The following is a 27,725-nucleotide window of genomic DNA, read 5'->3' as shown; positions in this document are numbered from 1 at the left end:
TACAATAAAAAGGGATTAGTTGATGGTAGAGGCATACCAAGGCATACCATTATGTTGCACATGATGACAATGACTGTGTGTATAATAACCAAAATCAAATCATTTAACTACTGCTATGCATCACCCCTGACAAATCTAATACAGTGTCAACAGAAGTTAAGTATCAAGTGTTGCGTTGAGTGTTAGCAAAGTTAGTAGAACTCCCAGCTTTATGTTGGAAACGGCATCGAAGGTCCTCTGTAACTCCGTTGGTAGAAATGTCTCTTGCAATGACTGCATAGAGGGTTTGATTGCTGGGACCATCCATACATTTAAAAAAATATATGACTATAAGTCATTTTGGATAAAAGCATCTAAATGGCATATATTATCAGCAGAAAGGAAAAGGAGCATTGATGAGGGATCACAGCGATGAACAACCATCTAATAGGGAGAAACAAAAGCTCATGTTTTCTTATTATCCTGAGCTGCAGACAGGAAGGTCTCTCTCATAAGCAGGGATGTGGTACTATGGCTCCCCTGGTACTAAACACATTAAATGGCAAAGCTCAAATGAGCTTAGCACAGTTTATTACTCCTCTGCAAACAGCTTAAATGTCAGGCAACATGGCCCTAACTTGATCATGTTTATAGAGAACATTAATAAATGTAGAGAACTACCGTTGATTTTCACAGAGGACACACCACAACATAACAAAACACAACAAGCAGCCACTGAGTTGGAGAACTATTAGTTTTAACATTAGGAAAGTCTCTGACACTATACTGTGATAAAGTAAAGCGATTAAGTAAAACATTTAACAAAGCTACAGGCTGGGTAAGTGAGTATTTTTTATCTACCACCCCACGTAATATTATAAAAGCTTGTTTAGGAAATATCCATATATCCATACTGTATATCTGAATGATGTGACAGCTGAAATCAAGCAGTGAGGGAAGTATTTATTGAGTTTAGATGAAGGATCTACTTTGTCATGCTTCACACCGGTAGCAAATACTGCAGAAAAACATGTGTGTGTGTGTGTGTGGGGGGGTTATAAAACTAAGTGTAGCGTGACTTTTTATTTGGAATTAATGAGCCCAGCGAGAAGACTCTGATTAATGACACAAAAGCAGAGGATGATGTTCTGCATCCAACAAATTATAAACATGCTGTGAGCAAAATAACAACTATACAACTTTAACCCTCATTTTAGGGGATGATGGATTAGAAGAAACTACTTTAATGTTTGCGAGGGTCACTATTGGAAAACATCTCACCCTGACCCCTACTCAAACAGATGCCAATGTGTCAGCATTTTGATCAAGTCTAATGAGACCATGTTGACTCAAACTCCCTGAGGGCACTGTTATTCCAAACAACAATGATTTCCTGGGTACCAAGACAGCATTCACACCATGTTGAAGCCATACTAAAGCACTGACCTTGTTCGCCAGTGAAAATAGCAGAAGCCTGGTATGACCAACAGTGTACCAACGTCATACTTCACTACCAGTCAGAGAAGACCAGAGACCCAAGCAGACTATCAAAACACCCCTACTGTGCTGGAGAAAACGGTTAAAAGCTACAACCCACTGGGCACACACTGGTTGAATCAGCGTTGTTTCAACGTAATTTCTCAACGTATTGTGACATGGAATCAACGTGGAAAATACATTGGATTTCAAAAAAGTAATCAACCAGTACTGTTTTCATCTCATTTCAACCAGCGTTGTAAACATTGGAATTAGGGTAAAACTTCAATTTATATACATTGACTTAACCTGCCTAACAGGTTGTTACATCAACCTAATTTCAACCTAATCATCAGAACAATGTATACATTGAAATTGCGTTGAGAATTCAATTTAGAAACGTACAAAATACTTTTCATCCTATTTTCAATATACTGTATGAAATGATGTTGAATTTTAGATTTGATTAGAAATATTTTATTTGACCTTGTTCCAATGTTGATAGTAAAATGGTATATTTGAATCAACGTCATTGTGTAAATGTCATGCTATCAACCTAAATAAAGAGGTACATTGAAATAAAATAAGAAGCCACAGTCCAACGATTTCTGCCTGAACAGTGACTCCTACTGGTATATGAGGGGTAATGCACTTCAGTGAGAACAAGTCTAACAGGCAGATGCCTACCTCTATGTACCCTGCTTAGCTTTCCAAAAAACCTGTGTTCTTTTCAGCTGAGCTATCATGTCAACACATTTAAACATTGATCTGCTTACATACTCATTTGCGTAGACTACCTAAATAACATTGACTAGTTCAAAGTTACTGCTTTTAACTTTTCTTACACAAGCTGTATGTGTAAAGTAAATTCGGAGTGAAGTTGAGTTTATGTAGCCTACATTGACATCTGATTTAACCAACAAAGGACACCATCATTTCAAAGTGTATCTACGGTAGGTATACTATCATTCATCCATGGTTGATTGGAAGTTTAGAAGTAGTTACCATTAGCCCTATAAATAGGATGCCAAATTAATGATATGAATAATACACTTTTACCTTGGATCTACTAAGCTAACATATGGAATTGTTTTAAGATGGTCATACCAAGGATAATTTAGCTATTTGACTTTTTAAGGTAAAAAAAAATATTTTATGAAACATTGAATTTGGTCTTACAACTATTAATCCATAGAAACACATTGAATAACACCTTCATACAAGGATAAACAGATAGTCCCAAAACAAATCTAAAGTAAGTTCATTCTGAAGTGTCTGTCCTATATCTGAGCGATATAAAAAAACATATATCCAGTACCAGTCAAAAGTTTGGACACACCTACTCATTCAAGTTTTTTTTTTTACATTGTATTTTCTACATTGTAGAATAATAGTGACGAAATCAAAACTATGAAATAACACATATAGAATCATAAAGTAACCAAAAATGTGTCAAACTAATCAAAATATATTTTATATTTGAGATTCTTCAAATAGCCACCCTTTGCCTTGATGACAGCTTTGCACACTCTTGGCATTCTCTCAACCAGCTTCATGAGGTAGTCACCTGGAATGCATTTCAAAAAACAGTTGTGCCTTCTTAAAAGTGAATTTGTGGATGGGCGGAATCGGCAGATTCGCTGGATTGAGACGTAGCCCATGCAAAAAAAAACAGATATCTATCTCTAGCTTAAACTGACAGATTTTTCTCATTAGATTTCCGCAGGGCACGGACATCGACTCTAGGGGGTTTAATATGTTGGATTCACATCTCCATCGCAACCAAAAATCTAAGTTGAAAAATAGGACAAAATTAAATCAAACTTTAACTTAAGAGTTTTGGTTGAGATGGAGACGTGAGTCAAACATATCAATCATTAGTTTGTAGATATTGAATTGTGAACGCAACCAAATATCAACATTTGAAGGAGATAGTATTTATGCTGTATATTGTAAATAATATATATAGAAGACAATATCCAAAGGTAAAAGTTTATTATTAATATCATGGATTTGGCATCCTATTTATAGTTTGTAACTACTTCTAAACTTCCAAAGATCTAATCAACCATGGGCGAATGATTGTATACCTAGATACGCGTTGAAATTGTGGTGTCTTTTGGGCAAATCAGATTTCAATCTAGCCTACTAAGCCCAACCTCACTCCAAATGTACTTTCACATACAGCTTGTGTAAGAACAGTTAAAAGCAGTTACTTTCAACTATACAATGTTATTTAGGTAGTCTACGCTAATGAGTATGATCAATGTCTAATTCTGTTGACGTGATAGCTCAGCTGAATCAAGCACAGCTTGTTTCCAATGCTAAGCAGGGTACAGAGAGGTAGGTGTCTGGATGGTGGACTTATTCTCACTGAAGTGCATTTCCCCTCATATACCAGTAGGAGTCAATTTTCATGCAGGTGTTGTTGGACTGTGCCTTCAGAAAGGATTCACACCCCTTGACTTTTTCCACGTTTTGTTGTGTTACAGCCTAAATTTAAAATGGATTACATTCTCACTGGCCTACACACAGCATCCCATAATGTCAAAGTGGAATTATGTTTGTAGACATTTTAAAAATTTTATAAAAAATGAAAGTCAATAAATATCAATCCCTTTGTTTTGGCAAGCCTAAATAAGTTCAGAAGTAAAAATGTGTTTAACAAGTCACTCTGTATGCAATAATAGTATTTAACATGATTTTTGAATGACTACCTCATCTCTGTATCCCACACATACAATTATCTGTAAGGTCCCTCAGTCGAGCAGTGCATTTCACACACAGATTCAACCACAAAGACCAGGGAGGCTTTCCAATGCCTCGCAAAGAAGGGTACCTATTGGTAGATGGGTAAAAACAAAAAGCAGACTTTGAATATCTCTTCAAGCATGGTGAAGTTATTAATTACACTTTGGATGGTGTATCAATACACAGTTGCTACAAAGACATCCTTCCTAACTCAGTTGCCAGAGAGGAAGGAAACATTTTAGTCATTTAGCAGACGCTCTTATCCAGAGCAACTTACAGTTAGTGAGTGCATACATTTTCATACAGGCACCCCGTGGGAATCAAACCCACAACCCTGGCATTGCAAACGCCATGCTCTACCAACTGACCTACACGGGACCTACTCCCACTCAGGGATTTCACCATGAGGTCAATGGGGACTTTAAAACATTAAAACAGTTACAGAGTTTAATGTCTGTGATAGGAGAAAACTGAGGATGGATCAACAACATTGTAGTTACTCCACAATTATAACCTAAATGACAGAGTGAAAAGGAAGAAGCCTGTACAGAATAAAAATGCATCCTGTTTGCAATAAGGCACTAAAGTAAAACTGCAAAAGAATTGGCTAAGAAAGTAACTTTACATCCTGAATACAAAGCGTTATGTTTGGGGCAAATCCAACACAAAACATCACTGTGTACCACGCTTCATATTTACAAGCATAGTGATTGCTGCATCATGTTATTGGTATGCTTGTCATCGACTAGGGAGTTTTTTTTGGGATAAAAAGAAACAGAATAGAGCTAAGCACAGGCACAATCCTAGAGGAAAAGCTGGTTCAGTCTGCTTTCCAACAGACACTGGGAGACAAATTCACCTTTCAGCAGGACAATAAACTAAAACACAAGGCCAAATATACGCCGGAGTTGCTTACCAAGATTACATTTAATGCTCCAGAGTGGTCTAGTTACAGTTTTGACTTAAATCGGCTTCAAAATCTATGGCAACACTTGAAAATGGTAGGCTAGCAATGATCTACAACCAACTTGACAGAGCTTGAAGAATTTTTAAAAGAATAATGTGCAAATATTGTATAATCCAGGTGTGCAAAGCGCTTAGAGACTTACCCAGAAAGACTCACAGCTGTAATCGCTGCCAACGGTCATTCTAGCATGTATTTACTCAGGGGTGTGAATACTAATGTAAATTAGATATTTCTGTATTTCATTTTCAATAAATTAGCTACAATTTCTAAAAGCATATTTTCACTTTGTCATTATAGGGTATGATGGGTGAGAAAGAAATGTATTTTATTCATTTTGAATTCAGGCTGTAACAACAAAATGTGGAATAAGTTAAGGGGTATGAATACTTTCTGAAGGCCTCTTAGGTTGATAGCATGACGTTGAAACAATGACGTTGATTCAAACATACCATTTTAATATCAACATTGAAACAATAAAATATGTCTAATCAAATATAAAATTCTACATAATTTCAACCACCCAATACAACACCTTCCTAATATTGAATACGATTTTTTACATATCTAGGTGGAATTTTCTTCACAATGTCAATGTACACATAGTTCTGATGCTTATGTTGAAACTAGATTGATGTAACAACCTGCTGATAAATTACGTTGAAACAATGTTGATTCAACCGTTGTGTGCCCAGTGGCAAACCACTAGAGAGTAAAGTCAGGTTTTGAGTAAAAACTGGTCTTGGTTGTGATACATGCTGCAACATGGCTATGAAACAGCCTGAGGCATGGGAAGCTCTGGGAGCCACGGCTGCTGAGGTTACATATACAAGCAAAAGGTTGAGCAGAAAGCACACTGGATCAAGATCAGTCACTGTTTATTAGGCAATCTGACATGATACAGTGGGGAAAAAAGTATTTAGTCAGCCACCAATTGTGCAAGTTCTCCCACTTAAAAAGATGAGAGAGGCCTGTAATTTTCATCATAGGTACACGTCAACTATGACAGACAAATTGAGGAAAATAAATCCAGAAAATCACATTGTAGGATTTTTAATGAATTTATTTGCAAATTATGGTGGAAAATAAGTATTTGGTCACCTACAAACAAGCAAGATTTCTGGCTCTCACAGACCTGTAACTTCTTCTTTAAGAGGCTCCTCTGTCCTCCACTCGTTACCTGTATTAATGGCACCTGTTTGAACTTGTTATCAGTATAAAAGACACCTGTCCACAACCTCAAACAGTCACACTCCAAACTCCACTATGGCCAAGACCAAAGAGCTGTCAAAGGACACCAGAAACAAAATTGTAGACCTGCACCAGGCTGGGAAGACTGAATCTGCAATAGGTAAGCAGCTTGGTTTGAAGAAATCAACTGTGGGAGCAATTATTAGGAAATGGAAGACATACAAGACCACTGATAATCTCCCTCGATCTGGGGCTCCACGCAAGATCTCACCCCGTGGGGTCAAAATGATCACAAGAACAGTGAGCAAAAATCCCAGAACCACACGGGGGGACCTAGCGAATGACCTGCAGAGAGCTGGGACCAAAGTAACAAAGCCTACCATCAGTAACACGCTACGCCGCCAGGGACTCAAATCCTGCAGTGCAAGACGTGTCCCCCTGCTTAAGCCAGTACATGTCCAGGACCGTCTGAAGTTTGCTAGAGTGCATTTGGATAATCCAGAAGAGGATTGGGAGAATGTCATATGGTCAGATGAAACCAAAATATAACTTTTTGGTAAAAACTCAACTCGTCATGTTTGGAGGACAAAGAGTGCTGAGTTGCATCCAAAGAACACCATACCTACTGTGAAGCATGGGGGTGGAAACATCATGCTTTGGGGCTGTTTTTCTGCAAAGGGACCAGGACGACTGATCCGTGTAAAGGAAAGAATGAATGGGGCCATGTATCGTGAGATTTTGAGTGAAAACCTCCTTCCATCAGTAAGGGCATTGAAGATTAAACGTGGCTGGGTCTTTCAGCATGACAATGATCCCAAACACACCGCCCGGGCAACGAAGGAGTGGCTTCGTAAGAAGCATTTCAAGGTCCTGGAGTGGCCTAGCCAGTCTCCAGATCTCAACCCCATAGAAAATCTTTGGAGGGAGTTGAAAGTCTGTGTTGCCCAGTGACAGCCCCAAAACATCACTGCTCTAGAGGAGATCTGCATGGAGGAATGGGCCAAAATACCAGCAGTGTGTGAAAACCTTGTGAAGACTTACAGAAAACGTTTGACCTGTGTCATTGCCAACAAAGGGTATATAACAAAGTATTGAGAAACTTTTGTTATTGACCAAATACTTATTTTCCACCATAATTTGCAAATAAATTCATAAAAAATCCTACAATGTGATTTTTCTCATTTTGTCTGTCATAGTTGACGTGTACCTATGATGAAAATTACAGGCCTCTCTCATCTTTTTAAGTGGGAGAACTTGCACAATTGGTGGCTGACTAAATCCTTTTTTCCCCACTGTATAGGAGATAAAAAAGTATATCTCTCCCAATTTACAGAGAGGGACAGTGTCATGGCGAGCCTAAGAGGTCAGGATAGATAGCATCTTGTTCAAAACAGCCCCATTAGGAGAGTGGAGACTGAGAACCGAGGACCGAAACAGAAGGTGTCAGAGCAGTGTGCTGCTGCTAACATTCACATGATGAGTAGTTGGGAAAGCTCACACATAATATGGTCACGCACAGTTTCATGTGAACAACAACTGCAATACTATAATGAATACAGACACTGAGTTGGTAGAGCATGGTGTTTGCAACGCCATGGTTGTGGTTTCAATTCCCACGGGGGGCCAGTATGAAAATGTATGCACTCACTAACTGTAAGTCGCTCTGGATAAGAGCGTCTGCTAAATGACTAAAATGTAAAATGTAAACAAGACCATTGCAACTTTGTTGAGACAAAAGTAGCCTGTGTAATATTTCACTGGCAATGATAAAGATGAAGATTGGTGTTATTAAGCTAATGTGTGAGGGCACTGATGGTAATTTAATGAATCTTAAACAACCCAAAGGGAGCCCAACATAACCCATCATCTCATCATGACCACTCTCATTTCCAGCATGAAAGTGCTGTGCAGTAGGAATGGGACTATTCAAATTGTACATTTTGTTCAATTGTTTAATGTGAGAATACAACCCCAGTGTTTTTGCCCACGGTATAATTCTCAGAACAAGATATTTTGTTTACTGCAGAGTTGAATACAGAGTTTACTATGTCAAACAGCCCAGATGAATATGGCTTTGTCTTGTTTGTTTTTTTCCTGGCTCAATTTACAGTAAGTAGATTTTCAATGATAAGAACACACTATTTAGCAACGACTCTGTAATCTATAATTTGTGATCGGATCCAGAACATTGAGAAGCCAATGACCATTTTAGGTAAGTGGGGAATTATGATCATTATAGCGATCAAGATTGGCTTGTTTGCATATTGCAGGGAAGTCAAGCAGCTTCAATTACAAACATTTCGCTACACCCGCAATAACATCTGCTAAATATGTGACCAATAAAATGTGATTTGATTTGATTACCGAGCTGGGCACAGGGGCCTTTCCAGAGTGATTAATCTGTGCCCCAAATGGCACCCTATTCCCTATATAGTGCACTACTTTTGACCAGCCCATATAGTAGTGCACTATATAAGAAATAGGGTGCCATTTAGGACGCACTATATATGTAATGGATGTGGAGGAACTCAAACATGGGCGCTTAATGACAGACCAAGGGGATGGGATGTAAGGGGCTGTCTGTGGAATACACACTGTGGCATTACACTGGGATAGAGGGGCACCAAACAGTCAGGAATCCCACTCTCCAAATGAGGTCTCAGTCACATCCAATCTGCCCTCCAGTCTACCAACAAACTGTTCCACCAGACTGTTCTGTGTTTCTGTTTGTTGTTGTTTATGTAATGACAGCTATTCCCTTTGCACCGCACCACTACCCCTTGACTACTGGCAACTGCTTTCTAAAAGCAGTGGGGGAGAGAGAGAGAGAGAGAGAGAGAGAGAGAGAGAGAGAGAGAGAGAGAGAGAGAGAGAGAGAGAGAGAGAGAGAGAGAGAGAGGTGCCTGAGAACCTACAATTATCAGGGCTTTATTGCCATTGGAGGGCAGGGGGCAAATCCATATCACAGCAGCTTGTTGGCAGAATGGATTATATTTCAGTGTTTACTCTCCACTTTCTGTTGATCCCTAAGATTACCCATCTCAAGCTTGTTTGATTTAGTTTGCACCATGTTTTTCCTCACTATTTGCTCCTTCAAATGATTTGTTTGAGTAGCGCTAAAAGCTGCCTCTAGAGACATGGGTTTGAACTTCCTGGAAGCTTGAATTGAGGCAAGTGATCCTCCCTCACCTCAATCTCATTTAAACTTTGTTATTGGTGCCTAGACATGATGGGCCGCCCACTCTCTTTTTGTTTACTGGACTTATGCACCTTAGGGACGACAGTACCCACTGGGCACAGGTGTCAGTTCAACGTCTAGTTTTGATTTACATTTGGTTGAGTTGTCAACTAACGTAAATTCAATGTGACATCAACAAAACATTTCACCATGTCATTGGATTTAGGTTAAAAGTTGGGTGAAAACAATGCAATATACACTTACGTTAATGGCTTTTAATTAGTTTTCCAAGTTGATTCAACGGCATCAAAATGATTTGGGGGGTTGAAATTATGTCAAAACAACGTTGATTCAACCAGTTTTTGCCCAGTGGGTAGCCATGAAGCACTGAGTCTACATACTTAGAGACATGATGTCAATCAGCATCTATGGTGAAGGACCTTTGGAAAAAGAATCATGATTGAGATCAAAATTCAAATGGCATGAATTTTAAACATTATTTCTAATTTAAATGTAGATTTTAAAGGACATCAAAACAGCATACCTCAAGGTTGTATGTTCTCAACCAGCCTACTCTGTATTCAAATTTCCAATACCCCTTACTCAACTCTACTGTACGTCAGATGTCCAAGGGTACAGTACACAGTGAAATGGGTTTAAATTTGGGCAGGACTGGTCAGTCACCTTCCCTGCCAGCAGCGCTCTCATCCATAATCCTGACACTCAGTCTGACAGTATGTCACCCTCACACATGATGAACCGCGCAGGATCAGCATGCATTTGCCTCAATCCTCCAAACAAGAGAAGAGCCATTTTTCACCTACAAGGAACAATGGCTTCAAAATCAAATAATTTGTACAATGTTGTGAGGCGATTAACATGGTAGTAGTCTATGAAACACATTCAAACTCCATCTTCAAAGATGTGTACGGGAGTACACCATGACATATGGGATTCATACTTCAAAGTAGATGGGGCTTCTTCTGGCTGAATGCCAATAATAATATGCCATTTAGCAGACGCTTTTATCCAAAGCGATTTACAGTCATGTGTGCATACATTTTTACATATGGGTGGTCCCAGGGATCGAACCCACTACCCTGGCGTTACAAGCGCCATGCTCTACCAATTGAGCTACAGAGGACCACGGAGCTCATGCACAGAGATGTGCATGAGCTCCATGCATCATTCAAAGGTCCTGCACGTTCTATGCCATTAACACAGAGGCACCAGGGAGAATAAGCCTGGCAGTGGCACCCAGACTGACTCTCACAAACACCACTGCTCTGCTCTACTCTGTGTTTCTGCATTCAGAGCAGGCCCTCATCCGCCTTACTTACCTGCTTACCTGGCAGGATCAAAAGTTGTGGAGGGGGAGATATTTGACCCTGCCAGGATCTGTGTGGAGGGAAGGGACCCGGTGCATTGCACACCCCTGGGATGGAGCAGATGCCACCACCGCTTTCATTGCTAACTGAGGCCTCCACTCCACAGAGACAGGAAGTGGTGCAATGCTCTAACACGTCATGCCATAGCGTCCTCTTATGTTGAAGTGCCACAAGAGCATTTCAGTGTCATGTCAAAACTACTGTAGCTGTGTTCCCTTCCCCAAAACACCTCCCAAGAAACAGAGCAGAGCAGTAATAAATTCTCCTTAAAATGTCTATCTCAAGGAAAGGCACAGTATTTTGGTTCAAGGCTGTAAAGTATTGACAACGAAATACAGATTAACTCACAAGTAAGTATCCCAAGGTTGAAAGGATATATTGAAACTTAAACTCTCCCCTTCTCACCCCGTCCCTCTGTCCGAACTCTGTCCTCATTTGCTTATACCTGCCAGACAAACAGGTGTGTGCATCTTAAAAGACGTCAGAACCACTGCATGAATACTTAATCTTAATGTGCCATATGCCTCAGTGACAGAGACAGCTAGCATTAAGCTAATGACCAGGCTGGTCTGCAGGGATAAAGAGTGTTTCCACAGTGTGAGCTCAAATCATTCTGAGCTTTGTCATTTCCTCATATAGACTAGTTGTTCTGTATGAGGAGAGAGGGAATAGTGTGTAACGCTTTGAGGAATGATCCCTTGTGGGAAACATTACAGTTCCTTTACTTTACCCTGGCTCCTACATGCAAAGGACATTTGCTCCACTAGGACCTAAAGGAAATAAGTCAAGTGAAGTAAAGTGGTGCAAAGGGAACGGTAGTTAATGACAGGGCATACATAGAAGGTTCCAATGGCCTGCTATGTCATGGGTGGTTAGTAGCCTAGCGGTTAGCGTGTTGGGCCAGTAAGCGAAAGGTTGCTAGTTTGAATCCCTGAGCCAACAAGGTAAGAAATCTGTCGATATGACCTTGAGCAAGGCAATTCATCCTAATTGTTCCAGGGTCACTGTTGATAATGGCAGACCCTGGCCATGACCCCACTCCCTGAGGATGTCTTGGGGAGAGAAGGATATGCAAAAAACTCATTTCCAATTTATACACATGAAATAGGACAAATATAAGCACCCACCAAATGATGATTTTTAAATCACACCATGAATGAATGAAACCATCATTGTTTTTTTCTTTACCTCTGCTCACTGGTTCAGTTTCCAGTATGAAGCTCTGCACCCTGACCAGGCCTTCAACCTAAATACCGTAAGATGCCACTCCTGCACTGTTTTTCAAAGAAACACAGACTTAAAAAGAACATGCGCACGTGCACACTAACTTGCATCACAGGTGTATTGCACCTCATCTACAGAGTATTTCTCCTTGAAGTATTCCCAGGGATGGATCCTGTCAACAGACAAACACAATATGTTTTAATGAGTAGGCCTTAAGAAGCAGGAGAACACACACACACACACACACACACACACACACACACACAGTGCAGTACAAGAGTACAGGATTCTTAGAGTGTCTTGAGTCCATGATGCTGAAAGTGGTGGGCTGTCTCCTGAGGCTGATCATATTCACATATAATCTGAGTCACAGTGACAATGGTGCCAAGGCCACCCAAATGAGTCAGATGCATCACTGCATAGATACATGAAGAACTACTTTCCTCCATCCATCAGGTTCTGACAAAGGTTGATTGAGTGAGGTGGCAGGTGTTCACCCATCAGCCACCCCTGGTTCATAACTGTCTAAAACTTTTACACATGACACATGATTAAGAATAAAGTTTTTGTTAAATCCCCATATTTTGCACTGTCAAAATATCAGCCACAGTGTGCTAATGGCAATGCCGTAAACACTCGATTTAAGAACATATAAAGTATTTTTCTCAGGCAATTTAGCACAAAACAGTTATATCGGCTGTGACATCTAAGGAAAAATACAGACAGAGTTTAATAGCTGGGAAATAGCATATCTCCCAGCATGCAACCCTCCATAATCATTACAATAGTAGAGAGAGAGAGAGAGAGAGAGAGAGAGAGAGAGAGAGAGAGAGCAGTGGACTAATTAGTCTGAGGCAAGGCTAGGAGCTGAATAATCTAGGAGCTAAATACATATATACATTTAAATCAACAATAAAGAAATGTGGTAATCTAATAATTTAATATTCCATCCGTTGTGTTTCAGAGACTGAAACAGTCTGCAGAAGCACTATTGTATGAGAAGAGGGCCTTTTAAGATAAACTGGATGCATCTACTCAATTTGCTGATTAAAGCAATACTAGGCAGTAATACTCCTGACTCCGTCTGCTGAGCTCGAGAGAAAAGATAAAGGTTTGAAGTCTATGGAATCCATTTCAAAATAATATATTCTTTCGAGAAACCAAAGGGCTAGATATGCAATAACAGGCAGCCATACACATTCATTTTGAAAATGAGCGATTTTAAAAATCAAATCTCTCTCTCCTCTTCGCGCTCTTCCTCTCTCCCCCTCTCTCCTGTGACTGAGCTGAAAGACGCTGCCAGTGACTCAATCTCCCATCCAGGTTGCATAGCTCTCAGGCAGCTTGGGGACAAAGAGTATGAATTTTCCTGTGTCCACATCGATGGCTCCTAGCAGTCAGATTTAGTCACTCCAAAAGCCCAATGGAAAAAGGACTCCTACAGAACAGAACCACATGAGTCAAAAGAGCATCCAGGGTCCTGAGTCACATCTCCATCCATCTCTGTAATTGACTTTTCATGTTCAGCCTCTGAACTGAAATGCACATTCTGGAGCCATTTCCCAGGTGCAGTACGGGACAGTAAGAGCCTCTCAAAGATGCATTGAAGCAATATGGAATTATGCAGACCACATTCTCTCTCAACATGGTTATAGGAATAAATGGGTGGTAAAAGTGAAAACGCAAACAGACACAAACAGTTGATCAATAAAAGTATGATACTACCAGAAGGTGAAAACAGCATTTTCTAAGATAGCAGCAACAAAAAAAGACAACATATGACAGGAGTGAGGCAACTCTTTCAATGAGAGGGTCTGTTTTCTGTGGCAAGTTCTTCACAGACCACAGATCATTATTAAAGAGCAACTGCCCCTAAAAAACAACTAATCCAGTGTTTCCCAAACTCGGTCCTGAGGACCCCAAGGGGTGCACGTTTTGTTTTTTTGCCCTAGTACTACACAGCTGATTCAAATAATCAAAGTTTGATGTTTAGTTGATTATTTGAATCAGCTGTGTAGTGTTGTGGCAAAAACCAAAATGTGCACGCCTTGGGGTCCTGAGGACCGAGTTTGGGAAATGCTTAACTAATCCCTTTGAAAAAGGCCTATTTGGCATCAATATGATTCAGAAAATTATTCTATTGTCAAAATGTACTACAAAGTGTAAACAGGATCATTTTTGTCATAAAGTCTGTCTCGTCTAAAACGGAGTTTGGAACCTCAGTGCATCACAAAAAGTAAATTAAGTTCGGGTTTGGATTACAATTATGTCAACAAATCATGGCCCCCTTTACCAAGCTCCTCGTGCAAATTGCCCCTCCACTCACTTCGTTTCCCTTCATTGAATGGTGCGCTGTAGTTTCCATTTGGTACTGAAATTTGATAAAGACGGATTACCATGACGCATACTCAGAGCATGCACTGACCAGCTGGCAAGTGTCTTCACTGACATTTTCAACCTCTCCCTGACCCAGTCTGTAATACCTACATGTTTCAAGCAGAACAGCATAGTCCCTGTGCCCAAGAACACCAAGGTTACCTGTATAAATGATTATCGCCCCATAGCACTCACATCTGTATCCATGAAATGGTTTGAAAGGCTGGTCATGGCTCACATCAACATTATCATCCCAAACACACTGGACCCAGTCCAATTCGCATGCCGCCCCAACAGATCCACAGATGAGGCAATCTCTATTGCATTTCACACTGCCCTTTCCCACCTGGACAAAAGGAACACCTATGTGAGAATACTGTTCATTGACTACAGCTCAGCGTTCGACACCATAGTGCCCTCAAAGCTCATCACTAAGTTAAGGACCCTGGGATTAAACAACTCCCTCTGCAACTGGATCCTGGACTTCCTGACAGGCCGCCCTCAGGTGTTGAGAGTAGGCAACAACACCTCCTCAACATGGGGGTCCCTCAGGTGTGCGTGCTTACACTCTTAGAAAAAAAGGTGCTACAGTATCTAGAACCTAAAATGGTTCTTCGGCTGTCCCTATAGGAGAACCCTTTGAAGAACCCTTTTGGGTTCCATGTAGAACCCTTTCCTGGTTTCCATGTAGAACCCTTTCCACAGAGGGTTCTACATAGAACCCAAAATAGTTTTTCCTGGAACCAAAAAGGGTTCTACCTGGAACCAAAAAGGGTTATCCTATGGGGACAGCCGAAGAACCCTTTTGGAACCCTTTTTTCTACGAGTGTAGTCCCCTCCTGTACTTCCTGTTCACCCATGAGTGCGTGGCTGCGAACGACTCCAGCACCATTATTAAGTTTGCCGATGACACGACAGTGTAGGCTTGATCACCGATGACGATGAGAAAGCCTACAGGGAGAAGGTCAAAAGACCTGGCAGTGTGGTGCCAGGACAACAACCTCTCCATCCATGTTTTGGTTTTTGCCACAACACTACACAGCTGATTCAAATAATCGACTAATCATCAAACTTTTGATTATTTGAATCAGCTGTGCAGTACTAGGGCAAAAAAACAAAACGTGCACCCCTTGGGGTCCTCAGAACCGAGTTTGGGAAACACTGGATTAGTTGTTTTTTAATAATGATCTGTGAAGGCCTTGCCACATCGACGGGGCTGTAGTAGAGCGGGTTCCTTGTGTCCACATCACTAAGGACCTATCATGGTCCAAACACAACAACGCAGTTGTGAAGAGGGCACAACAACTCCTCTTCCCCCTCAGGAGGCTGAAAAGATTTGGCATGGGCCCTCAGATTGTCAAAAAGTTTTACAGCTGCACCATTGAGAGCATCTTGACTGGCTGCATCACCTCTTGGCATGGAAAATGCTTGGCATCCGACTACAATGCGCTACAGAGGGTAGTGCGTACGGCCCAGTACATCACTGGGTCCAAGCTCCCTGCCATCCAGGACCTCTATACCAGGCGGTGTCAGAGGAAGGCCCTAAAAATTGTCAAAGACTCCAGCCACCCAAGCCATAGACTGTGCTCTCTGCTAGCTCACGGAAAGCGGTACCGGAGCGCCAAGTCTGGGACCACAAGGCTCCTGAACAGCTTCTACCCCCAATCCATAAGAATGCTGAACCATTAATCAAATAGCTACCCGGACTATTTACATTGACCCCCCTTTTTTTTTTTTACTGACATTCTTGCACTGGCTCTATGCACACTCACTGGACTTTACCTACACACTCACAGATACTACACTGACACTCCAACACACACCACATACAATCACCCACACAAAACACACACACATGCATATTGACGCCACTCACATATAGACACACTTTCACACTCTTCACATATGTTGCTGCTACTCTGTTTATGATCTATCCTGATTGCCTGATCACTTTTACACCTACCTACCTACATGTACATATTACCTCAATCACCTCAACTACCTCATACCCCTGCTCATTGACTTGGTACTGGTACTCTTTATATATAGCCTCGTTATTTTATTGTGTTACTATTTCCTTATTTTTTAAATTGTTCTATTATAATTGTTCTTACTTTTTAACTCTGCATTGTTGGGAAAGGCCTCATAAGTAAGCATTTCACGGTAAAGTGTACACCTGTTGTATTCAGCGCATGTGACAAATACAATTGGATTTGAAAGGCCCTATATGGATTGACCATGTAATGCATGCTTCCAGCAGGATGCATAGCCAACAACTATGGTTTGCATGCCCTGCCGAAAGACCCTATCATGCGGAATAGGTGGTTGGAATTCGTTGGTCCCCAGTGGTGGTGAGTTTACCGGTAGCTAGACCATTGACTGCTGCTTATGTGTAGTATATTTTGATAATCATTATCACAATCATCGCTAGCATAGCTGATGTTAGCTAGCTAGCTAGCTGGCTAACGTTAGCCTACCTCAATACAACTCCGATTTGACTTAAACACGATAACATTTCAAAAGGCAAATAATTAGTAGGAAAACCGTTCGTCATGATTGTGATGTCGCCAGATTGACTTTAGATGCAGTATAACTTTAGCCAGCTAACTAAGATTGAGGGGACCACCATATTGGCTATTTTTTACTAACTTTGCTAGTAACAGTAATGACAACATTGCCATCTCTCTCAAATAAATTTGATGATATCATAATATGGCAAAGTTGTTTCCTACAATTTTTCTACTTTAGCAATGTCATATTTCCATGCCACTAAGGTAGTGTACTTTTTTTTTTTTTTTTTTACATTTTAGTCATTTAGCTAAGATAACTAAGTGGGACAACCACATACAGTATCACAGGCAGTTGTGATGAGTTTGATAGGAGTTAGGCGAAGGAGAGAATCACCGAATGCAGAGTTTATTCCGTCGTTCACAAATAGCGCTGGATAGCGACAAACGAAACAGGCACAGGGGAAAATCTACCCTGGCAATACAAGGTAACGGTAGCTCCAACAATAACAGGCACAGGGGAAATATCTACCCCGGCAATAACAAGGTACGAGTCGCTACACTACTCTCACAAATAAACAATCACCCACAAGGACAAGGGGGGCAGAGGGAACACTTATACACGGACTAATGAGGGGATAAGAACCAGGTGTGTGTGATTGACAAGACAAGACAAATGGAATGATGAATAATGGAGCGGCAGTGGCTAGTAAGCCGGTGACGACGAATGCCAAAGCCTGCCCGAACAAGGAGGGGAGGCAGCCTCGGCGGAAGTCATGACAGCAGTGTAATTTAGATGAAACAGTCACATTAGCCTCCGAGGTGCAACCCATGTCTAGGGCACAAATAAATATTGGATGCAGCAATGGTGCTACTAGCTAACTCATGTCTGACTACAACAGTGTACTAACTTGCAGCAAAAAACTCAAACCAACCCAGGGCCATAGCAAAACATGTCACAGTTGGCTGCATGCACTCTAGTGTAATGGAGTCACCGGCCTGAATCTAATCCAATCTGGAGCCAGTCAGTCTACATCTATAAAGCATAGAATTAGCTTCCAAACAAGATTAAGTCATATTCTCAAACTATGTTTATAATTGAGGAATGATGACAATCGTTGACCCTGTTTTTCTGTTAGACAAAGTGCCCGGTTGGGCCAGACTGATGCCTTGGTCATGAACGGATGCCGGGACCTACCAGAAGGATCAAAGGTGGGTATCATAACATTTCCAGCAATGTGATTGCAATGGTTTAGTGACCGCCAAAAATAATTTCCTTCACTGTTCACTTGCTGTTTTCACAGCTTGTCAGGCAAACCTCCGAATAAAAGTGTCATGCGACACAAGTAACCACAAGTACCTCCTCCGTGTTGCCAGGGACACGCCATCACAGACGGCTTCATCAACAATGACAGTTAATGTGTGCTATGTGCAATGTTAAAAGTTGTATTAAAAAATAGCCTACTGCTTGATAAAATAGTATGCTAATGCTCCAGCTGTCACGAGTTGCTAAGCCAGAACCCAGAAGCAGACCAGGACAAGGTAAGTTGAAACGAAGGTGAGTGTTTATTTACAAGTTCAAGAGTGATGCTGAATAATCCAGGGAACAGAGCGGGCGGCGTTGATTAGTTGTTGGGGGTGCAGTGGTTGATCCCATCCTGGGTCGGCAGCCGCCGACCACCAGGCAGAGGTTGGATGAAGGTTCCGGACGGGTGACTGCAGATGGAACAAAACGGGGGTAAGTAAGCAACAAACCAACAAGGTGCAAAAACAACAAAACTAACGCTAGGCTCTAAGACTGATACTCTGGTAAACCTACTGTTCATGGCTAACGATCCGGCAGGGAATGGATGTTAGGCCAGAGCCTAAGAAGGGTGATGATCAGGACCAGGTGTGCAGATTGCTGATGGGATGCAGGTGCGGAAATCAAGAGAGCTCCCCGGAGCGTTCCAGAACCCTCGGGAAACTGGAGATCACGAACATAACAACTAGTCCACAGACAGGACCCGACTCAGACTGCCGGGATCGTTACAGTACCCCTCCGACGAACGCCACCGGGCGGACTCCCGGAGCGCCAGGATGGAGGCGGTAGAAGTCACTGATGAGGTCAGCATCTAGGACCTGTCGCCGCGGAATCCAACTCCTCTCTTCAGGACCATACCCCTCCCAGTCCACGAGATACTGGAAACCCCGGCCCCGCCGTCTGGAATCCATGATGCGACGCACCGTGTAGGCAGGACCACCTCCGATCATCCGAGGAGGAGGAGGAGGAGGCGGAGGAGGCAACAGAGGACTGAGGAAAACAGGCTTGAGGCAGGAGACATGAAAGGTGGGATGGACTCTGAGCGTCCTCGGGAGTTTGAGTCGAACTGCCACCGGATTGATCACCTTCTCCACCACAAACGGACCAATGAACTTCGGTAACAACTTCCTAGACTCAGTCCGTAAAGGAAGATCCCGTGTGGCCAACCAGACCCTATCTCCGATGGTGTAGGTGGGAGCGGGGATCCGGCGACGATTCGCCTGGAGCTGATACCGGTCCGAAACTCTAAGGAGTGCTTTTCTGGCCCGATGCCAGGTCCGGTGGCAACGACGAATATGGACCTGAACAGAAGGCACTGAGAGCTCCTTCTCCTGAGAAGGGAACAAGGGAGGTTGGTAGCCATACAGGCACTGGAAGGGAGACATCCCAGTGGCAGATGTAGGGGAGAGTATTGTGGGCATACTCAACCCAAGGCAACTGAGAGACCCAGGAGGTGGGGTTGGAAGAGGCCAGGCAGCGTAGCGTGGATTCCATCTTCTGGTTGGCTCTCTCCGCCTGACCATTAGATTGGGGGTGAAAACCAGATGTGAGACTGACTGTAGCTCCAATGGCCAAACAGAAGGACTTCCAGACAGCAGAGGTAAACTGAGGGCCACGGTCGGAAACGATATCACTGGGCAACCCGTGGACCCTGAAAACCTCCCTAACCAGGATCTCGGACGTCTCCGAGGCAGAGGGAAGCTTGGCAATAGGCACAAAGTGGGCGAACTTGCTGAATCTGTCCACGATAGTCAGAACGACCGTGTTCCCCTCAGAAGCGGGCAACCCAGTGACAAAGTCCAGGGCCAGATGCGACCATGGTCGCCGGGGAATAGGAAGGGGATGAAGTAGTCCAGAGCTGGGCCGATTGGTACTCTTATTCTGCGCACACACTGGACAGGCAGCAACATAACCCCGAGTATCCTCGGCCATGGCAGGCCACCAAAAACGTCTGCGAAGAAACGCCATTGTCCGAGCCACGCCAGGGTGACAAGCCATCTTGCTGGCGTGGGACCATTTGAGGACAGCAGGACGAACCGACTCAGGCACAAACAACCGACCGGGTGGACCGTTACCGGGACCGGGCTGAGTCCGAAGGGCCGCCAGCACCTCCTCCTCAATCTTCCACATAACTGCTCCCACGACGCAGTTCCGGGGGAGAATTGTCTCGGTCTTGGACCCACTCTCCTCCGTCTTGGAGAACATCCGGGACAAGGCGTCCGCCTTGCCGTTCTTAGATCCAGGTCGGAACGTCAGGGAAAACTTGAATCGTCCGAAAAACAACGCCCACCTGGCCTGGCGGGAGTTGAGACGTTTAGCCGATTGCACGTAAGCAAGATTCTTGTGGTCAGTCCAGACAATAAACGGTTGCTCCGCCCCCTCCAACCAGTGGCGCCACTCCTCCAAGGCAAGTTTCACCGCGAAGCTCCCGGTTACCCACATCGTAATTCCTCTCCGCAGGCGAAAGGCGACGAGAGTAGTAGGCGCAGGGATGGAGTTTACTGTCCGTGGAGCATCGCTGCGACAGGATGGCGCCAACTCCCACATCAGACGCGTCCCACTTCAACGACGAACTGACGGGCCGTGTCCGGTTGAGAGAGAATCGGTGCGTTGGTGAATCGCCTCTTCAAATCCAGAAACGCTCGATCCGCCTCCGGATTCCACTTGAAGGTCCTGATACTGGAAGTCAAGGCAGTTAACGGAGCGGCCACACGGCTGTAATCCCCGGATGAATCTGCGGTAGAAATTCGCAAACCCCAAAAATCTCTGGAGCTGCAATCTCGTACCGGGCTGGGCCCATTCCAGAACCGCTCTAACCTTCTCCTGGTCCATCCTAATCTCTCCCCTGGAGATGATGTACCCGAGAAAGGATGTCGTGTGGGCGTGAAACTCGCACTTCTCGGCCTTCACGAACAGGCGATTCTCCAACAATCGCTGCAGAACCTGCCGGACATGCTGGACGTGGTCGGAAGGTTCCTTCGAGAAGATCAGAATGTCATCCAGGTAAACAAACACAAAGAGACCGATCATATCTCTCAGGACGTCGTTCACCATACTCTGGAATACCGCTGGAGCATTGGTCAGTCCAAAGCGGCATCACCTGATACTCGAAGTGACCCATCGGTGTATTGAAACCCGTCAACCACTCGTCCCCCTCTCTGATCCGGACCATGTGATACGCATTGCGTAGGTCTAGCTTGGTGAACACCGTAGCACCCTGTAAGGAGTCGAAGGCAGAACTCATCAAGGGCAGGGGATACTTGTTCTTGACCGTGATGTCATTCAACCCCCGATAATCAATACACGGTCGAAGAGAGCCATCCTTCTTACCCACAAAGAAGAATCCTGCCCCCCAGGGGGTGATGACGAGGACGAACGAGACCAGCAGCTAGGGACTCCTTGATGTAGGTCTCCAAAGCCTCACGTTCAGGTCGGGAGATACTGTATAACCTTCCCTTGGGGTAGACAGCTCCAGGGAACAGGTTGATGGCACAATCATATGGTCGGTGGGGAGGGAGTGACAGAGCCTTCTGCTTACTGAAAACTTCCCCCAAATCGTGATATGTCTCGGGAACCAGGGACAAATCTGGGGGTTTAGCCTCAATCACCTGACTGGGAACCGAATGGGGGCAGGCAGTCTTGAGACAGTTAGCATGACAATCAAGGCTCCAACTCGTTACCTTGCCCGTCACCCAATCGAACGTGGGATTGTGTTCCTTCAGCCAGGGGTATCCAAGGACCAGAGGAACCTGGGAAGACGGCAGAATGAAGAATGAAATCATCTCAGAATGATTCCCCGACAACCGCATCTTAACCGGTTCAGTCCTCATCGTGATACGTGCCAGACTACTGCCGTCCAGAGTGGTAGCTTCAATGGCTTCCGGCAATTGCTCCTTGGAAAGCCCCAGCTGTTCCACCAACTCGGCATCTAGAAAGCTTCCACCGGCACCTGAATCGATAAAAGCGTTAATCGCTAAGCTCTGATTCCTGTTCATAAGGGTAGCCGGGAAACGGGGTCTGACAGAGGTATTGAGAGGTCGAAACTGGCTCGCTAAAAGTCCTCCCAACTTTAGCGAGCCGCGCAGTTTGACGACCCAACTGGAACCTGAGAAGCTGCTCGGTTGGACGGAACCCATTGCTTCTCCCTCCTTCGCTCTCGGACTCGATTATCCACCCGAATAGACAAGGCTACCAAGCTGTCCAGGTCACTAGGCTCCGGATAGGAGATCAACTCATCCTTGAGCTGCTCCGACAGACCCTGGTAAAAGGCCGCTTGCAGAGCCTCCTCATTCCACCCACTCTCCACAGCCAACGTCTTGAACTCGATCACGAAGTCGGCCACGCTGCGAGTTCCTTGGCGAAGCGAAAACAGGCGCCTAGCTGCGTCCCTCCCTCGGACGGAATGGTCGAAGAGCTTCCTCATCTCGGCCGTGAACCCCTGGTATGAAGCCATGCAGGGATCCTGTCGTTCCCAAACGGCTGAAGCCCACTCCAGCGCTCGACCACGCAGCAACTCAATCACAAAGGCTATCCTAGCCTTGTCTGTGGCATAAGAGTAGGGCTGTAGATCGAACACTAATCCACACTGCATAAGGAAGGAACGGCATCTTCCCAGCTCCCCCTCATATTTATCCGGCGTCGGAACCTTGGGCTCACGGAAGGACACAGCTTCAGAAGCGGCAGGCGAGATGGGTGAAACCGGTAGTGGATCTTCCACCGGACACTTGCGTTGGTTCTGGACCTCCGTCAGACCGGTAGAAAGGTTCCGAACTGACAACGCGATCTCCTGTAGTACCGTGCTATGATGGCCCAACATCTTCTCCTGCTGGGTAATGGCATGGCGAACAGAGTCCAGGTCCGCTGGGTTCATTACTGGCCGGATCGTTCTGTCACGAGTTGCTAAGCCAGAACCCAGAAGCAGACCAGGACAAGGTAAGTTGAAACGAAGGTGAGTGTTTATTTACAAGTTCAAGAGTGATGCTGAATAATCCAGGGAACAGAGCGGGCGGCGTTGATTAGTTGTTGGGGGTGCAGTGGTTGATCCCATCCTGGGTCGGCAGCCGCCGACCACCAGGCAGAGGTTGGATGAAGGTTCCGGACGGGTGACTGCAGATGGAACAAAACGGGGGTAAGTAAGCAACAAACCAACAAGGTGCAAAAACAACAAAACTAACGCTAGGCTCTAAGACTGATACTCTGGTAAACCTACTGTTCATGGCTAACGATCCGGCAGGGAATGGATGTTAGGCCAGAGCCTAAGAAGGGTGATGATCAGGACCAGGTGTGCAGATTGCTGATGGGATGCAGGTGCGGAAATCAAGAGAGCTCCCCGGAGCGTTCCAGAACCCTCGGGAAACTGGAGATCACGAACATAACAACTAGTCCACAGACAGGACCCGACTCAGACTGCCGGGATCGTTACACCAGCCAAGCAGCTACAAATAGTAGAGTCATTTTGGTTGTGAAGTGCATTAGCAAAAAGCTGTGTCCTTTCTTTAGAACAAAATGCAATTTACCACTTGGCTGTCTATTATATACCCCTGTCACAGGCCCTCTCAGTCAACACCACCTCATAAGATTGCCTGCTGCAGTTATTCGAGAGATGTCTAGTTTGCAGCCGAGCATGCAGCATAGAGAAGACCAGGAAGGGGGCCCTCATCAGCATCATGCAGACATGCCCTCGCTGTGAGAATTCCTATGAATGGAAAAGTCAACCACATGTTGGCAAGTATCTGGCCAGCAACCTTCACTTGTCAGCGGCAACAGCTTTCACAGGCTCATCATTTGTACAAATACAGAAGGTAACCCACTTCATTACTTTGATACATTTGATAACCTAATTGTGAAACATAATTTATGTAAACTGACATTATTAGATGCATTTAATGTCCAGGGCATAACCTAGCCTGGTGGAACCAGCCTGATTGCTGTGTTCACCATTCTATTTCACTTCACATTTGATATCTGAAGTGAAATGGAAAGGTGAATACAGCGATCAGGTTGGTTCCACCATGTTAATCATAACCACCATTGATAATTGTGTGTGTGTGTGTGTAACAGACCAGTATATTTGATGAGGGGCCACGAGCAGATCTACGCTGCTATGCCCATCAATGGGGCTCTGGCAAAGACCTCACCTCCAGCCTCACCTCTTGCCTGCTCACCAATGGTCATCGATGGGGAGAAAAGTATATGTTTGTGTGTCAGATATCACCTATCCCTACTGCCATTGGTAATAGAACAGTGACTGTGTGTATGTGTTCACAGATGCTTGAAATGCAGAGAGACCTGGCACTCAACACATCCACTCAACATATCCACAATGAGATGATTACTAATAATACAGTACAGCACAAATGTCCAGTAATAGCAAGACCCTTTTCATTCAATGTGTCACTAATGAACTCGTCCTCAACTCTGCCTATTTCTACAGATGGACTGGAGATGCTTTTGCCAGAGGGCAGCCTCAATCATTGGATGGGGACACCATAATTGGGTAGGTTTTATCTGACCTGTTCAAACATAGTACCTATTTGTTTGTCAGATATGACCTATCCTAACTGCTATTGGTAATAGAACAGTGACTATGTGTGTATGTGTTCAGAGAAACATGTATGGAGCCAACACATGGAGACTTGGAAGATGATGTGATGATGTCCAGACTGACAGACTTGATACTGATGTCTCTGAAAGACCTGGCACTTGGCATTAAAATGTTACTAGACACAACTTTTACTTGTATTGTCTTTTTTAAATTATTGAATTGAATGGTATCAGTCAATATGGGGAGGGAGAAACCCTGTGTATTCTGCACCAGGATCAGGGAACTCCTGTTGTATACGGGACACCACACAGGAAGGTATGACCACCATGACATGTTTGCCAAGGTAGTTCCATTACCACCAGACAAAATGCCAATAGGAACAGTATCTGTATCGGCTGGGAATGACAATGAAAGATGAAAGGTGCACATTGTTATATTAACAAAACACTGCTTCTATGGTATTATGTAAAGGAGGGTACAGTGAGGGAAAAAAAGTATTTGATCCCCTGCTGATTTTGTACGTTTGCCCACTGACAAAGACATGATCAGTCTATAATTTTAATGGTAGGTTTATTTGAACAGTGAGAGACAGAATAACAACAAAAAAATCCAGAAAAACGCATGTCAAACATTTTATAAATTGATTTGCATTTTAATGAGGGAAATACAGTGGGGAGAACAAGTATTTGATACACTGCCGATTTTGCAGGTTTTCCTACTTACAAAGCATGTAGAGGTCTGTAATTTTTATCATATGTACACTTCAACTGTGAGAGACGGAATCTAAAAAAAAAAAAAAATCCAGAAAATTACATTGTATGATTTTTAAGTAATTAATTTGCATTTTATTGCATGACCAACCAGTAAGAATTCCGGCTCTCACAGACCTGTTAGTTTTTTTAAGAAGCCCTCCTGTTCTCCACTCATTACCTGTATTAACTGCACCTGTTTGAACTCGTTACCTGTATAAAAGACACCTGTCCACACACTCAATCAAACAGACTCCAACCTCTCCACAATGGTCAAGACCAGAGAGCTGTGTAAGGACATCAGGGATACAATTGTAGACCTGCACAAGGCTGGGATGGGCTACAGGACAATAGGCAAGCAGCTTGGTGAGAAGGCACAACTGTTGGCACAATTATTAGAGAATGGAAGAAGTTCAAGATGACGGTCAATCACCCTCGGTCTGCGGCTCCATGCAAGATCTCACCTTGTGGGGCATCAATGATCATGAGGAAGGTGAGGGATCAGCCCAGAACTACACAGCAGGACCTGGTCAATGACCTGAAGAGAGCTGGGACCACAGTCTTAAAGAAAACCATTAGGAAAACACTACGCCGTCATGGATTAAAATCCTGCAGCGCACGCAAGGTCCCCCTGCTCAAGCCAGCGCATGTCCAGGCCTGTCTGAAGTTTGCCAATGACCATCTGGATGATCCAGAGGAGGAATGGGAGAAGGTCATGTTGTCTGATGAGACAAAAATAGAGCTTTTTGGTCTAAACTCCACTCGCCTTGTTTGGAGGAAGAAGAAGGATGAGTACAACCCCAAGAACACCATCCCAACCGTGAAGCATGGAGGTGGAAACATCATTCTTTGGGGATGCTTTTCTGCAAAGGGGACAGGACGACTGCACCGTATTGAGGGGAGGATGGATGGGGCCATGTATCGCGAGATCTTGGCCAACAACCTCCTTCCCTCAGTAAGAGCATTGAAGATGGGTCGTGGCTGGGTCTTCCAGCATGACAATGACCCAAAACACACAGCCAGGGCAACTAAGGAGTGGCTCCGTAAGAGGCATCTCAAGGTCCTGGAGTGGCCTAGCCAGTCTCCAGACCTGAACCCAATAGAAAATCTTTGGAGGGAGCTGAAAGTCCGTATTGCCCAGCGACAGCCTCGAAACCTGAAGGATCTGGAGAAGGTTTGTATGGAGGAGTGGGCCAAAATCCCTGCTGCAGTGTGTGCAAACCTGGTCAAGACCTACAGGAAACATATGATCTCTGTAATTGCAAACAAAGGTTTCTGTACCAAATATTAAGTTCTGCTTTTCTGATGTATCAAATACTTATGTCATGCAATAAAATGCAAATTAATTACTTAAAAATCATACAATGTGATTTTCTGGATTTTTGTTTTAGATTCCGTCTCTCACAGTTGAAGTATACCTATGATAAAAATTACAGACCTCTACATGCTTTGTAATTAGGAAAACCTGCAAAATCGGCAGTGTATCAAATACTTGTTCTCCCCACTGTAAGTATTTGACCCCTCTGCAAAACATTACTTAGTACTTGGTGGCAAAACCCTTGTTGGCAATCACAGAGGTCAGACGTTTCTTGTAGTTGGCCACCAGGTTTGCACACATCTCATGAGGGATTTTGTTCCACTCCTCTTTGCAGATCTTCTCCAAGTCATTAAGGTTTCGAGGCTGACGTTTGGCAACTCGAACATTCAGCTCCCTCCACAGATTTTCTATGGGATTAAGGTCTGGAGACTGACTACGCCACTCCAGGACCTTAATGTGCTGCTTCTTGAGCCACTCCTTTGTTGCCTTGGCCGTGTCTTTTGGGTCATTGTCATGCTGGAATACCCATCCACGACCCATTTTCAATGCCCTGGCTGAGGGAAGGCGGTTCTCACCCAAGATTTGACAGTACTTTGCCCTGTCCATCGTCCCTTTGATGCGGTGAAGTTGTCCTGTCCCTTTAGCAGTAAAACACCCCCAAAGCATAATGTTTCCACCTCCATGTTTGCCGGTGGGGATGGTGTTCTTGGGGTCATAGGCAGCATTCCTCCTCCTCCAAACTCGGCGAGTTGAGTTGATGCCAAAGAGTTCGATTTT

This window comes from Coregonus clupeaformis, unplaced genomic scaffold, assembly GCF_020615455.1.
Source record: "Coregonus clupeaformis isolate EN_2021a unplaced genomic scaffold, ASM2061545v1 scaf0529, whole genome shotgun sequence".
NCBI lineage: Eukaryota > Metazoa > Chordata > Actinopteri > Salmoniformes > Salmonidae > Coregonus > Coregonus clupeaformis.
This window is presented reverse-complemented; position numbering follows the sequence as displayed.